Here is a 14323-nt window from a genome sequence, read left to right on the forward strand (position 1 = left end):
GGCACCCATCAGCTTCTGGGCCTGGCAGGGGTCCTGCAAGGGGTGTGCCAGCTGGTGATGCTCACCAGCTATTGCTGTCCAACTTCACAACATGACCACCATAAAACTAGAAGAATATCTGACTCGGTCTTGGATCTTGCCTTGTTTCAGTTTAAAAATGCAGATCCCTATCTTTATGTAATCTGCTCTGGTCACAGAAGTGTTTATACTCTGCTGAGCTATGTAAAACCTTTTTCTGCTACAACTAGTGTGTCAAAACCACCTGATTTTCATAAATGATTAGTACGGCTAAGTGTTCAAGGCGTTTTCTTTCATTTGTTCCCACCTGTATTTAAGATTAAAGAAAAATATCTTAAACAACAGTAATCACTTGATTGCTGTTTGTCTCTTCTCTCTCGTTGCTATAAGACATTGATTCTTATCCACGTTATAACCTTATTGATTGGTGACATCATGAAGATGTGAGCCAAGTGAACTTTGGGACTAATCACTCTTCTTCTTTAGAGAGATGGGATTTGAAAAAAAAGATTAAAAAAAAAAATTGTTTTTATTCTCTATAGTCTGATTTTCTTCACATCATTTCCAAAAGTTTGTCTTCCTTTGTTTAAAAAGTGTGAAGAATTTACTCTAATTGGTTCTAATGGCAAACAACATCTTGACCTCATTTGTCAGAAAATGCAGAGCTGAATTGTGTCATTTAACAAGGGAATACCACATATGTATGATTAATGTATGGAACTTTATATGACCCTATTTGACTCCCTTTGTGAATATTTAATGTATTTGGCATTGTATTTTCAATCTCAGATGACATAAAAGTCAAGAGCTCATAGCATATAGTGCTTCATCTTATGAAATGAACAATAAAAAATGAAAAACAGAGCTTTAAGATATTTTTACAATAATTACAAAAGATAAAGTGCAATCAAAGACTGTAGAAAAGGCATATATTCAATTTCTCTCTGTTCATCTTAAATCTAAACAGGAATGTCCCAAGGCAAAGGGAAGGTGGGAGTGCAGAGAGAGGTGAATGTAAAAAAGCTGGCAGGGTATCCAGACTTCAGGCTGGGAAGCAAAGGCACAATGAGAGACTGCTGTGAGGACAACCCAACAAAATCCCCTTGGCGGGCAGACAGGAATGCCCCATTACATCAGCAGTAACAAATGAGTTGACCTGACCAAGCCCATGTAATTTGAGCCCTCAAATCTATTACTAATTTTTATGCACACAGAGGAGAGGGTCAGTGCCTCCAGAACATAAAAACTTCTGTTGATGGAACAGCTTGGTTACGGTAAGATGCAGATACATAGCCCTTTGTCTTCTACAGTGTGCACCATTCTGCAGGAGGGTGATATCACTTCGTAGTCTTCACCTTTGTGCTCCCTGTCCTTCTTGGAACAATGCCATGTGTGCTAGCCAGACAAAACTCCCATTGAAAGCGATGGAATTTTGCTGGAGTCTAACACTAAGAACCAGCCCTTGTTTTGTCCCAAGGACAAAAGGACAAGGAGGATTCCCACTGTTTTTTATTTAACTTGGGGCCACATTTTAATGCTCAGAACTATCCACATCCTTCTCCAAGCAGCAGGGAGACTGTGCAGTCTGTATATACTTCTTGAGGTTCAGTCTTCTTTTTGTGTGAGCCAGGGCTGTCTAAATGGCTTACACACCTTAACCATGAACAAATAAAGTGTCCACTCTCTAACTTTAGATTTTCTTTGGAATTTTCTTATTCTGCTCCCCTCATTCACTTGAGTGGATTACAGCTTGATAGAATGTGATTTTATTCCATCTTAATTCATCATGGCTCAAATACATGAGCTCACAATACTCTAACTCAGGTGTGTCTGAGACTACAGAAGACCCAGAAGATGTGCTAATGTGTCAGTGCAATTTGCTGCTAATCAGTAATTTGTGGCTGCATCAGAATAGTTTGTCATTTTGTGGTCATATTAACTGACCCAAAGTTAAAAGCAAATTATATGTATACACAGAATTTTCTAAAAAATAGATGTATTATTATTATGCGTATTTTTATTTTCTCTTTTTGGTGAATATGATAGCAGAAATAAACACAATAAAAACTTGAATTGTGGTTTTGCCAGTGCCAATAATAAAATTATTAATTATAGTAAGGATAGATTTTTTCCATGTATGTAAATTTAATAAGAATATATGTTTGTGGCAATTACTTTATATGTCTGCAAATGCGGCTATTTTATATTTGTCTTTTTATCTTTTCTCATTCCTGTCAGACGCTACTTATTTTAAGGCCAAGTATCTTCCCAAAATGTAGGTTTATTTAAGTTAAGGATAATATAAATACACAGATCAGAAAAAATAAGCAGATAAAATAATACATCTAATGGTTAAAGGAAGCCATGTGACAGTCACAGATTTTAGTAATGATCACTTTAACAGTATGGTGTTCTCATGGCATAACACATCCTTACTAAAAGAGAAGAAAAAACCAGCTGCATGCATGCATGGGCAAAGGTGAAAGTGCTACTGCAGAGTCATTTTCAGGAGCAGTTTGTTACATTTCCACTCCTGATTTTGCATATGAGTCCTGTTCTGTATTTTGAAGTGTGAAATGTAAATTACAGGTGAACCGAGAGACTGAATGACCCACGAGCAAGCCCTAGACAACTGGATCCTCCTGGTCTTTGCCTGGATTCAGGGGACAGGACCCCTGGAGTGCAGTTTGGAAGACCAGGATTAGGTTACCTGAACTCTTATACCTTAAATGTTTTTGTTTTGTTTTGGGGGGGACTACAATGATCATATAAACACTAGTTCTGGACAAGTATCATAAATCCCTTGTTAGGAAATATGTAACAAAATAATATATTCTTTAGTTTTGTTTGCTTGCTTGTTTGTTTGTTTAGAAAAAGGGACAGTAGTCTTTGAAGGTGATGGTGGCACTTACATTTTTCAAGCCAGCTTTTGAAAACTGATGTGTTACACTTTGATAATACACTCATAATACAGAACTATTCCCTATATTCACAGCCTTACACAGCGGCTTGCAGCTGTTTACAGGCAGTAACACCACTGCCTTAGAGCTTGGCAATGGAATGCTGTTCATGTATTGTGTGCTGAATTTCACAATATAAACTGACAGTAAAGCAGCTGCTCCCATGTATTTAACAGAGAGATCCCATTAACAGGAGTGGCCCAGAGAACAACTATTTTGCAATAGTCAGACCACCTTGAGTTTCAATGGTTATAAATCAGCTTTGTGTTACACTGCAGAGGAATAACTCCCCAGACAATTTGTTATGAAAAAAAAAATCTTTTTAGAATGTTAGCTGGCAATTTTGTTAGAGATGTGAAGAGGAATATACCTGGTGTCACTTTTATCACCTCAGGCCAAATCTTTTTGGATGATTAATAGACACTGCAGCAATAGATATACCTGAATAGTACCTTTGAAGCAGTAGAGTCACAACAGTTTGCTGTTAAAGACACATTACTCCAGGGCATTAAGTGACTAACATTTGACAAGTGTATTTATTCACTTGTCATTTATCATTCCTGAAAGGTTTCAGGGAATATCTTTGCATTCAAGGATCTTGCAAGGGATTAGTATTTTTAAAAGTTTTCTCACTGAAAGTGATTAATTCCTGTTTGTGCTTTTGATTCCACCAGTCTGTAAGCCATTGTATGGGCTACAGAAGACCTCCTTGAGTATGTGAAGAGCTTCCCATTTTCTTTCTGATCCTGTGATCCCATTAGCTCTGATGGAAGGGTTCTTAGATGCAGACCCTGTAGAAAATAATTATTAAGCTCAATGGCATACTACCAATCCACTCTTAATTATGTCAGTGTCTTCATAACACCCATACTAAAGCAACTGAGAATTTCTTGAGGCTAATAGAGATTTTACACTTTGCTTTGAACTAGTGCCAGAGGGACTAACATAAATGTTATGGACCTGTCTCATGCTGTTAGCCTGCTTACTTAATGTGGCCTTGGTAGTACTTCTGTTAACAATTTTTCTGCACACAAACAACATCAGCCACACAAGAAAGATTTTCTTATCCCTCCTTGCTGGGCTTTTCTTTCCCTTGAAGGTGCTACTGAGAGCTTTGAGGCCCTCTGCTCTGTGTGTATGAGGGCTGTTTTGGAAGGACAGCTTGTTGTGAAGTGTGAGTTTGATGTTTCTTCCTGATTTGTGTTCAAGTGGCCAGATTACCAGAAACCATATGATCACGGGATCACTGTTAGCTATTAGCTATAAAAGCTAGTTTTCTAGTTTTCTTTTTACCTTTTCTATGATGATGCCTAAGCTGTCAGTCACCTCATCCTTTTTTTATGTATCCAGAGCAGCTGATTCCCTATCATATTATTTCTCCCTAGTTGAATTTTAATACTAGCAGTTCTGGTTTATTTCAAGTGATCAAGAAGTCTCTAAACACTCATTAGAACAGTAGTACCAACTAGAGAAAATCCATTCTAGAGTGGCGAAGATGGGAATGCAAAATAGATTGCAAAATATACACAGATTTATCTTCCTGAAAAGGTTCTCAGAGATTAATTTTTCTGGGCTACTAACCAAGTTTTGGCCCTTCATGCAGCTTTGGATTTTGTCTTCTTTGATAATGTAATCACAGAACTGAATTGTTTGGTAACACTGAGATGTGAAAAAAAATTTGGAAAAATGCAAATTGAGGACTAATTTCTATAGTCATGTGTCTGTATATAAATAGACTCAAGAGAGTAATAGTATCAGCTATGTTGGGTTTCCTTATTGGGATCTACTAACATGACCGTGGATGAGTATAGTCTGGGTGTTGTAACACTGTGTGTAATAACCAGTCTGCATAGGATTTAGGATATCAGCCATGAGTAACAGAATTTGACTGAAGTTTGCGCATAACCTGAAAACAAAACATCCTTATCAGAGAAGTGTTTGTTAATATGCTAATGACTGCAGGGTTTTCAACTTCAAGAGGGACAAGGGTTATACAACAAATGTGTTAAGATGGTTCACAGCCAATTCCATTTCACTAGAGTGTTACAGAGCAGTAGAGATGCCTGAGTAGATCATCATAAGTCATTACTGGATATTTGGAAGAGACATCTGGACATCATCTGGAGGGAGAGAGTTTTATGCAGAAGGGTTGATTTTGCCAATGGCATTTTCAGATAGCACTTTATTTGAGTGGAATTGTATGAGTTCTTACCTGATCTTAATTGTACTTTGAGCTGCAGATAAAAGTAAGGTCAGGATCTCCAGGACAAATGACATTTTTGTTTAATTTAATTTGCATAAAATACACTGTGACTGTTCATGTTTTTTGCCAAGGATCATCAGTGTGATTTTGGAGTTTAGAACCAAATTTGAAGTCACATGAGTTTCATTTGTAGATTTAATGTGATTATGCTCAAGCCTCTTCTCTGATAAAACTGTTGTTCTAGTATTATGTCACATACATAAAGTAACATCTTATGATGCAATACTAGCTTCATGTTGGCACAGTTTGGAACAAATGTAATATAAACACTATTATAAAAATGTATTAGAAGCCCTGAATACCAAAGAGAATGAAAATACCTCAGGGCATTTTTTCATCATAGCAGAATTGTTGTTGACCTTTTTTTGCTCTAAATTGTTAAGCAAATGATGCATTTATTTCTCTTGACAGTGGAACTACACCCCACTGGTGGAGTTATATTTATGTTGAATGCACATGTTTCTGCTTCTCCAACTGCAAGACATCGCAGCATGTCACTTCTTGGCACACTCTCTCACAGTCTTGCAAGACAACATTTAGATGGTCCCTTCAGGACGTTCCCACAACCCTGTCCCTCTCCATCTTCTGGGTTGGTTTTTATACTCTTTTCCCCTTTATTTCACAGACTGTTGAACACACATATAAAGAATTACAGCAAAAGATCTGCCCTCATATTGTCTTCCTTTTGGGATGTGGTCCTTTCCTGTTTCTTGGGAAATGTGTGTGGTTTTTTTAGGCATCTTTTCCCCCAAAGGAATTTTACAGGTTCTCACATACTCCTAAAAAGGATGGCAGGTTTACCCACTGTCATCAACAATTTTTAAGTCAAAACAGAGTGGTATTAATCTTGCTTTCTAAAGGGACTGATCTAACAGTTCTTAGATGAGCAACTCTTCCAAAATATCAGTCTGACTCATTACTTTCTGCCCACACAAACCCCTTTCAAGTTTCATTTGGCTTAGTGGCATCTTTCACTTCCTGACCTAAACCAGCAGATAGTCTTTCTCTGAACTGTAAACAGTAGCAGGGTCTTCATCTAAGTAAGAAAGTGCTGAGGTGGATGACATGTAGAAATATTTTAAGCAGAGCATGCTGGAAGACTGCAGCATCAGAGGCAAGATAGAGTCTAGATGAGGGCTTGAATTAACTTCAAAATCCTTTGAGACCTTTTTTCACAGGAAAAAGCTGTCAACCAACCCAGATAGATGGTCATCTTGATTCAGGAGCATATTTCCCTGTTATTTTTATAATACAGTCAAAACAGATACTTTATCTCCTTCCCCATTTGATTACAGTGACTCTTTCTCCCTTTTTGTCCTTTGTTTCTTGCAGAGCGATCCTCTCCCTGGACCACTGTCACAGGCCACTAGTTTGTGACAAAGCTCAGTCTCAATCTCCCACAAAGCTGAAAAAGGGGAAGTCACAAAGGAGCCCTTTTTTCTTCCTTTTGGGTTTTGCTTTTTCCTCATCCAGGCTGCAACAGTGAGTGTACAAAACATGGGAAAAACTTGCAGCAGATGAGAGGGGAGGAATGTCAGAGGTAGGAGCCAGCAGCAAAGCCCCTTCCTGTGATGCACAGGCTGAGTATCTCACATCAGAGATACTGCTGCTGTCTCTGCCTTTGCCAGTTCTGCCTCAGTCACCTTTGCCTGGATTGCTGCTAGTTCTTCCCCTACCTGTACTGTCTTTTCTTTGACCCAGGTACTTTCTGAAAAGTGTCAAGCACTCTTTTCCTCCTTCACACTTAAATGGTGGTCTGAACATATGACACTGAACAGTCATATGAGCAAGGCTCAAGAATCCAACTATTTTGGAACAATTAGTTCAAATAAAAGTAGTATTCTTGTTCTGTTTCTAGAAATCTATAAACCAACTTAATCTATGTTTACAGGAATAACTAACTGACTATTACAGAATTTTAAACATCTATTTTCAGTGGACTGACAGCTCAAAGGTTCATTAATGCCACCATAAGAGTCTAAAGTAAGCTGGCGCTACTTCATTACTACTGATGGCATGCTCTGGATTTTCTGTGATAGAGCAGAAAATCTACCTGAGAATCTGAGGCTGGGTTTGTAACTCACACTCATCTTCAGATTCCTCAGAGGATATTGCTTAGTGAATGATAGTTTCACTTGGCATATTCAGGTTGCTTAAAGTTGATTTGTTGATACAGAACTGTGCTGTGGTAAAAACACAATTTAGACCAAGTCAGGGCTGTGACATCCCAAAAATCAGAGGCTTCCAAGCATCCTCATTTCTTTTTCTTTCTTCTATGAAATGTTCACTTGAGTTCTACACTGAGAGGGAGATGGGGTTGGATATTCATGGTTAGACCTAATTGTCAATGAGAATGACTCAAAGTTCAGGTTATCCTCATAATTTTGTTCTGTAAGTGGATTTGCTATGCTCAGTGAGAACTACCTCTCTCCCAGGCTATCCAGTCAGTGAAACTGGTCTTCTCTTTGCTTCATACCAAGGTCTCCTGCTGACCTTTGCTCTCAAGCTTTATCTGCAGATATTCACAGAAACCATCCTCTAACAGGGTAGAGATGATAACAAATGTTATTTTTGTGCATTTGTCCTCTTTTTCTTAATACAGTAGTATTGTAGTTAGAGCACCCAACAAGGAAGTGGAAAGCTGGGGCAAACTTCCTCCTCTTTTTGACAGCCAGTGGCAGAATGGTATTGGCATTAATCCAAGTGATAAGATAAGCTACCTTCTTCAGAGGGGTACCACTGTTTGTCTCTGTCTTCCATAGACTTCTGGACTAAGAGACCTCAGTGCATCTAAAGGGCCCAGTGCTGAAGATATGCAAGATGACATCACCTTCCTGCATAGGCATTTCCTTGCAATCTGAAAGATAAAGATGTTTTATTGCTTCGTGCAAGGAAGGGGAGAGAAGGGAAACAGCCTGTTTCCCTCCTGAAGGCATAATAGCAGAGAGCCTACTTTTATTCCAGTTGTATTTGATTTGGAAAAGCTGAAGTCTTGAGGTCTGTTCCTTATATCAAAGACCTCCAATGACTATTAAACAGCTAGATACACACATGTTTCTTTATTTTCTCTTGAATCAAGGCTTGATTTTTATTTTGCTAGTCTAATTGCTACCAGTTTGATTTCCTTACAAGACAGCACTATTTAAAATTCTAAATGAGATATCTACTGGAGAAATTTTGGAAGATAGATTATGCTCAGGAGCCTTAGTTTTCATTAGTTGCCTAGTTATTCTTTCAATACATTTACTTCTCTGCTACAGTTGTGTATGGGAAAATATGATCATTTGCATTTATAATCTTAACATGAGCAAAGCAGCATATTTTTTGATTTAGTTCTGTCATTATTTATCTTCACATGGTGGATAATGCAACTTAATGAAGTTCTTTTTTCTTCATGGTTTTACAGTTAGCTGAAGTCAGTCCTGAAGTAACTCTATCACATCTGATGAAATTAACTTTGGCATTGGTTTAGCCCTGTGTGTTTCTATTTTGAAGTGATAAATTCTCCATAAGAAGCAAGGTCTTTTATTTTGCATGTGGTTAATTTCACAGGAATGGCAGCAATCATTTCTGAGGCTCAACATCCTTGAAAATTTCTTTGTGAATCATGCTGAGAAAGAAAAATATTATGTATACATAGCATCGAAGGCACAACCATAAAGCTATAGTTTAAAAAGTCAGCATTCCTGTGGTATTAAAAAGGATTCATCTGAGGAAAATGGCAGAGGACATTCCTCTGAAAGCAGCAACACTGAGCAAATGAATGCATGTTAAAATGTCTAAATATTTTACTGTTGTCCACAATTGAATTAGGTTCCATATGAATGAAAGGAAAATCAGACTGAAAAGAGTAATCAATCATACTAGTCAATGGGGGATCAAAGGCAGAATGTAACAAACTGATGAACCTCTGGCTCTCCTTCACTTCAGAGTAGCATCCAGGGCATTTTCACACTTGCAAAACAGAATCACAGGATTTTAAGTTGGAATCATTAAGGATCATTGAGTGCAACTCAGAATCACAGAATTGTCACAGCTGAAAAAGACCTCTAAGATCATTGTGTTCAGCTGTCAGCATTCCCCTGGAATAAAATAAATATATCAGTATCTGCATGGCCCACTAGAGCATGTCCTGTAGTGCCTTATCTACACGGCTTCTAAATACTTCCAGGGATCGTGACTCCACCACTTCCCTGGGCAGCCCATTCCAATGCCTAACTACTCTCTCAGTAAAGAAATTCTTCCTCAGATCTGGTCTAAGCCTTCCCTGGTTCAACTTCAGGCCATTTCTTCTAGTCCTGTCATTGTTCACTTGAGAGAAGAGGCCAGCACCCCCCTCCTTACAGACTTTTTTCAGGTAGTTGTAGAGAGTAATAGAGTCTCTCTCTTCTCCAAACAAAACATTCCTGCTCCTTGCAGGGCTGCCTAAAGCTAAACCATATGATCAAGAGCATTGTCCAGATGCCCCTTGAACTCCATCAGGCTTGGTGCTGTTTCAGTGACTGACCACCCCGATGTACACCCTTGGCCACAAAGATGTATAAATACATCTGTGACAGGGAAGTACCACTGCTACTTGTGTGGGGAGTGATCAAATCATTAGTTAATTAAAAAAAACATGAAAAGCCTCTCTTCACTCTGATTCCTTATGTGTTTTTCTTGTCATTTATCAATCCAGGAAATGCTGTGATGAAATCAGGATGTACAATGACATTACTAACTGGTAGATCCAGTTCAAATTAAAATGCTTTAGTTAGTTCTTCTGTTTACTGAATGAGCCATGAATTACAGTTCTGTTCTCAACAGTCTTTCAAATCAAGGAAACAAGGCACAGAGCTATTAAGCTTTTATCCTTCCAGCTGAGCTACTAGATCCTAGGATATAGGTACTGTATATGATAAACTCATATTGAAATCACCCTGCTCTTGTAGTAGCATTGTCCCACTTTGTAGAATTCTTCAAAATACATGCAATTAGTAGCAAACATAAAGGTAACAGTTCCCTAGCCCAATGACCAGAGTATTTCCTGCACTTCTGTTCTTGGTCCAAAATGCACTTATTAAAAATAAAACCCAACAGAAGATACAAGGGCAAAATATTCTACAGCCTGGTGGCTAAGGCACTTTGTGGAGAAGAAAAACTAATTAATGTCATAACTATCTTCTATATTGTTTATCTGAGTGGAACCTTTAATTTTTTAAAAAGTTTTTTAATTGAAATGTGGTAAATTAGCTTAGATAGAAAGCTTGAACAAAACTTATGATTTTTTTATTTGATTCTTTCCAAAGTGCATTCTTTTCTTATTTAATTTTCCTAAGGTCATTGAGTTTAAAATCTGTTCTTTGCAAGTTCCTATTCCAGACAAAATCATTCCATCACAGAATAATTTAGGTCATAACTGGTACCTCTGGGGGCCATCTATACTAATCTCCTTCTTGAAGCAGGACTAACTTCAAAGTTACGTTAGGGTGTTGGGGCTTATATCAGGGCCTTATCTAGTCAAGTTTTCTCCAAGAAAAGAATGTTGCTTTAATTGTTCTTAGAAAAGTTCCTGATTTATTTATATATTTTGTGTGGATATATGATAAAAAGCTGTAATGATAAGATATCTGGAAATGCCAGTCATCAAGGATAATTTTACTTTGTAAAGGCTGGGCTTTCTATACAGTGAGGGAATAAGATGTGTCCTCTGCCTGGTGTTTCAGGATAGCAACAAACAGTAGCTGTTCTGGGTTGTCCCCTGAAGGATGTTCCCCCTGTGAGCTTTCCTACTTTTGGACTATCCCTTATGTATCTTGTGTATTTCCAAGATTGTTCTTCAAAACAAGCATGCAGGAAACTTCCTGTTTCATTATTTTGAGTTGTTTTGATTATATTTATCCTCACACAGGAGGTTTATATGACTTCACCACATGGGTTCAGTTTATGTTTACTGCATAAATTGACTTGTTTTGATTTTGAGCCAGGCAAGTCACCATTTATTTGTGTGTCGCCATTATTTGTATGTGCTTCCAGAAATTACACTGTAATCAGTTTATTTTGAAATTCATTCTTCATTGATTTCTTTGTGTCACCAAGAAAGAAACAACAACAGACTTTTATAGATTTCTGTGAGTATTTACTAAGAGAATTAAATTAGACACCAGTTTGTGTTGGCCTCACAATCATATCCTTACTCTCCATTTTCTGTTCTTGAATAGAAGATTCTGATCTCTGTTTCTGCAGAAAATTGTATGAACTCTACAAAATATTTGCTTTTTTTACAAGACATCATACGTCATGGCCAATGCCCTTGTCTTGTTATCTCCTCCACATTTACTGTTGTCCTGTTGCAGTCCCTATAGTGTCTTTACCTTTGCATTCAATCTTTCTGAATTTGCATCCACTTTGCCTCAGATACATCTCAGTCCTTAAACTATTTACAAACACCTTTGCTTCCTGATCCACTCAGGAAAAATCAGAAAACTCAAAACACTCAGCTTTTGGAAAAGTTGAATCAATGACTCTCCATGATGTTCCCTTTGATGCTGCTGCTCCCCAAATAATTTTGTTTCAAATTAAACTCTTTGTTAGCAGTCGCATTACCACTACTTAGTTCAGTTGATTGGATTTGTAATGTAATGGTCACCAGTATCAGGTGCTCCTTTTTCTTTCTAAAGATGTGTCTTTCTGATCTTCTGTTTCTCTTCTTTCCGTGTACCATGCACTCTAGATGTGAAGTCTCTCTCAAAATATTTTAAGTTTTCTGGCTAAGGGAATATTTCTTGAATCTTCTGGCATTTCTTGTTTTGAGCAATGGGGTTATGCACCACCTGATTTCTCTATTGTCCCTTGAATCAGTCAAGAGGCTTAAACAGCAGGAATAATTCTTCCAGAGATTATTAGTTGTTTTTTAACCTGAGTCCCACCTTAAAGACACTGAAACTTTCAGTTATGTCCTATATTTGATTTCTTAGAGATTTCATGAAAATTCTTTTTGCATTTCTTACATACTAATTAAGTTATTTGTTTTACCATAATACTTTATTCTAAATTCATTCCTTCTTATTTTGTGAATTTCTCTTCTACTCTGTTCAGTACTCAAGTCTACATAGAATAAGTCTAATTTATTGGTCTCAATTTTTCTATAGCTTGATATATCTCAGAGAATGACCTAACAGTTCACTGCCAACAAAAAGCAAAATTTCTCTTTACCTTCTATGGACTGTCTGTGCCATCCCTGTTTCATGTTTAACTACTTGATTAATAGATTGAGTTGGTTAAATAAGCTGAAATTTTCTTTTCCCAAGTTAGTTTTCTTTCAACTTAGTGATTTGAATTGACCTATTGAAGTATTAGATGATACTGGATTCAAGGAAAAGGAAGAGCTAGGAGGTAGAAGATGGTGTCAAATGCAAGAGTCTGCCTATATGGTGGTGGGAAATTATTGGGACACACCAAATGTGCTCATGGAACTGAATCTTTCGTAGCTTTTTTTAGCAAGGCATTCTACCTAGCAAAATGTAACAAGCTTTCCTGCTCTTTCCTTTGCCTTAAATTCTTGCTTCATAAAATTTATTAACCTTTATTTAAGATTTCTTGATACTGATAGTCATAATATATTGATGTCTATGATGATCATTTCATAGATATTAAAAATTCACTTAACCCTGTGTATTTCACTGTCTTCACATTGACTGAAATATATTTTTCTTGATATTTGTAATACACTGTTAATTAGCTCTATTAAGTGTACAGCAGATTACCAAAGAGCAGATTTTTTAGATTACAGATATTCTACCCTCTTCTCTTGGAAGCTTTTCCAGATCTCCTTTAGACCCTGTCATTTAGTTTCTCAAGTTAGGTCGCTCCTTCCTTTCTATATATTCTCAAGGGGAGCGTTAACAGTTCTTGGTATGTTGTTTTTCTTCATCATTTTGACTACTTCTCACCTGCTTTCACTGTCTGAGTCTTCTACAGATAAATTGTCCTTCTGAAGATGGACTGTGCTTTCATTTGTTTGTTTTTTTCCCCCATTCTAACTCATTATATTACTCCATAACTATAATCTAAGAATCAAAAATCTTTATCCACTCTTGCTCTCATTCTAATAGCTTTTTTCCCACATAAATGTCTTTCAAAAACCCTTTTCAACTGTTAAACCTTACACCTCCTCCACTGTGACATACAGACACCTTCTTTTTGTTTTAAGTCTTTTGTCCCTTTTTTAATAAAATAAAAATAAGAAATGGTGGTCTGAAAAAGGTCTGAAATTCTGAAGGCAACTGGTCTTTGATGCATTTTCATTCTGAGTCATTTTGCTACCATATTGATCACATCACATTGTGAGTGATATTTTTAGTCTCTTTGTCAGCTCTCCTTATCTCATCTCTGATAGTCTTCCCTCTGTTAGCATCCTCTGTGGTTTCAACACAATCTTTTAAAGTTTTAAATTGTTAATCACCTACACCAGCTTTTATTTAAGCTATCTTTGATATCACATGTTATAAATGACTCATATCTCTTTTGTGTGATTCTTTCATGTTACAAGTCTTGTTTTCTCACTCTTTCTTATTTGCTTTTATGAAAAACTGGCCAAAGTCACATTTGGCTTTCAACAGTCAGATATTACTCCTGTCTCTTGAATCAATAAATATACAGGGCTGACTGTGGTACATAAATTATTTTTTTTCAGTGCCTTTGTTTCAGATCTCCAGTGAGTTTATTGACTCCAGCTTTTGATCAATAAAATGTGCTTCCAGGAAAATCTGGAAGTGTTACAGTCATCTATACCACTCTCCACCACATTCCTCCCTCGTAAGACTCTCAAGAGATTTTTCTCCATGATTGTTCTCTTCAGATGTTCAGTTTTCTTAGGCACCATACAACACAGCTATGATTAAAAGGGCTATTGCTAGGAGACAGTTATGTGTTTCTTGGCCATGCTTACCTGACATGTGCCAGTAAGATTACCAAATCCCATATTCCCTCATCATATGACAGGAGTCAGTATCCACTTGAAACAAATGCTGCTAGCTGGATGTAGGTCTTGGAAATATTTTATTTTGTAAGTGGAAAACCATTCTTCCTTCTTTTGTTATTC

This window comes from Calypte anna, chromosome 3 (assembly GCF_003957555.1).
Source record: "Calypte anna isolate BGI_N300 chromosome 3, bCalAnn1_v1.p, whole genome shotgun sequence".
Classification (NCBI taxonomy): domain Eukaryota; kingdom Metazoa; phylum Chordata; class Aves; order Apodiformes; family Trochilidae; genus Calypte; species Calypte anna.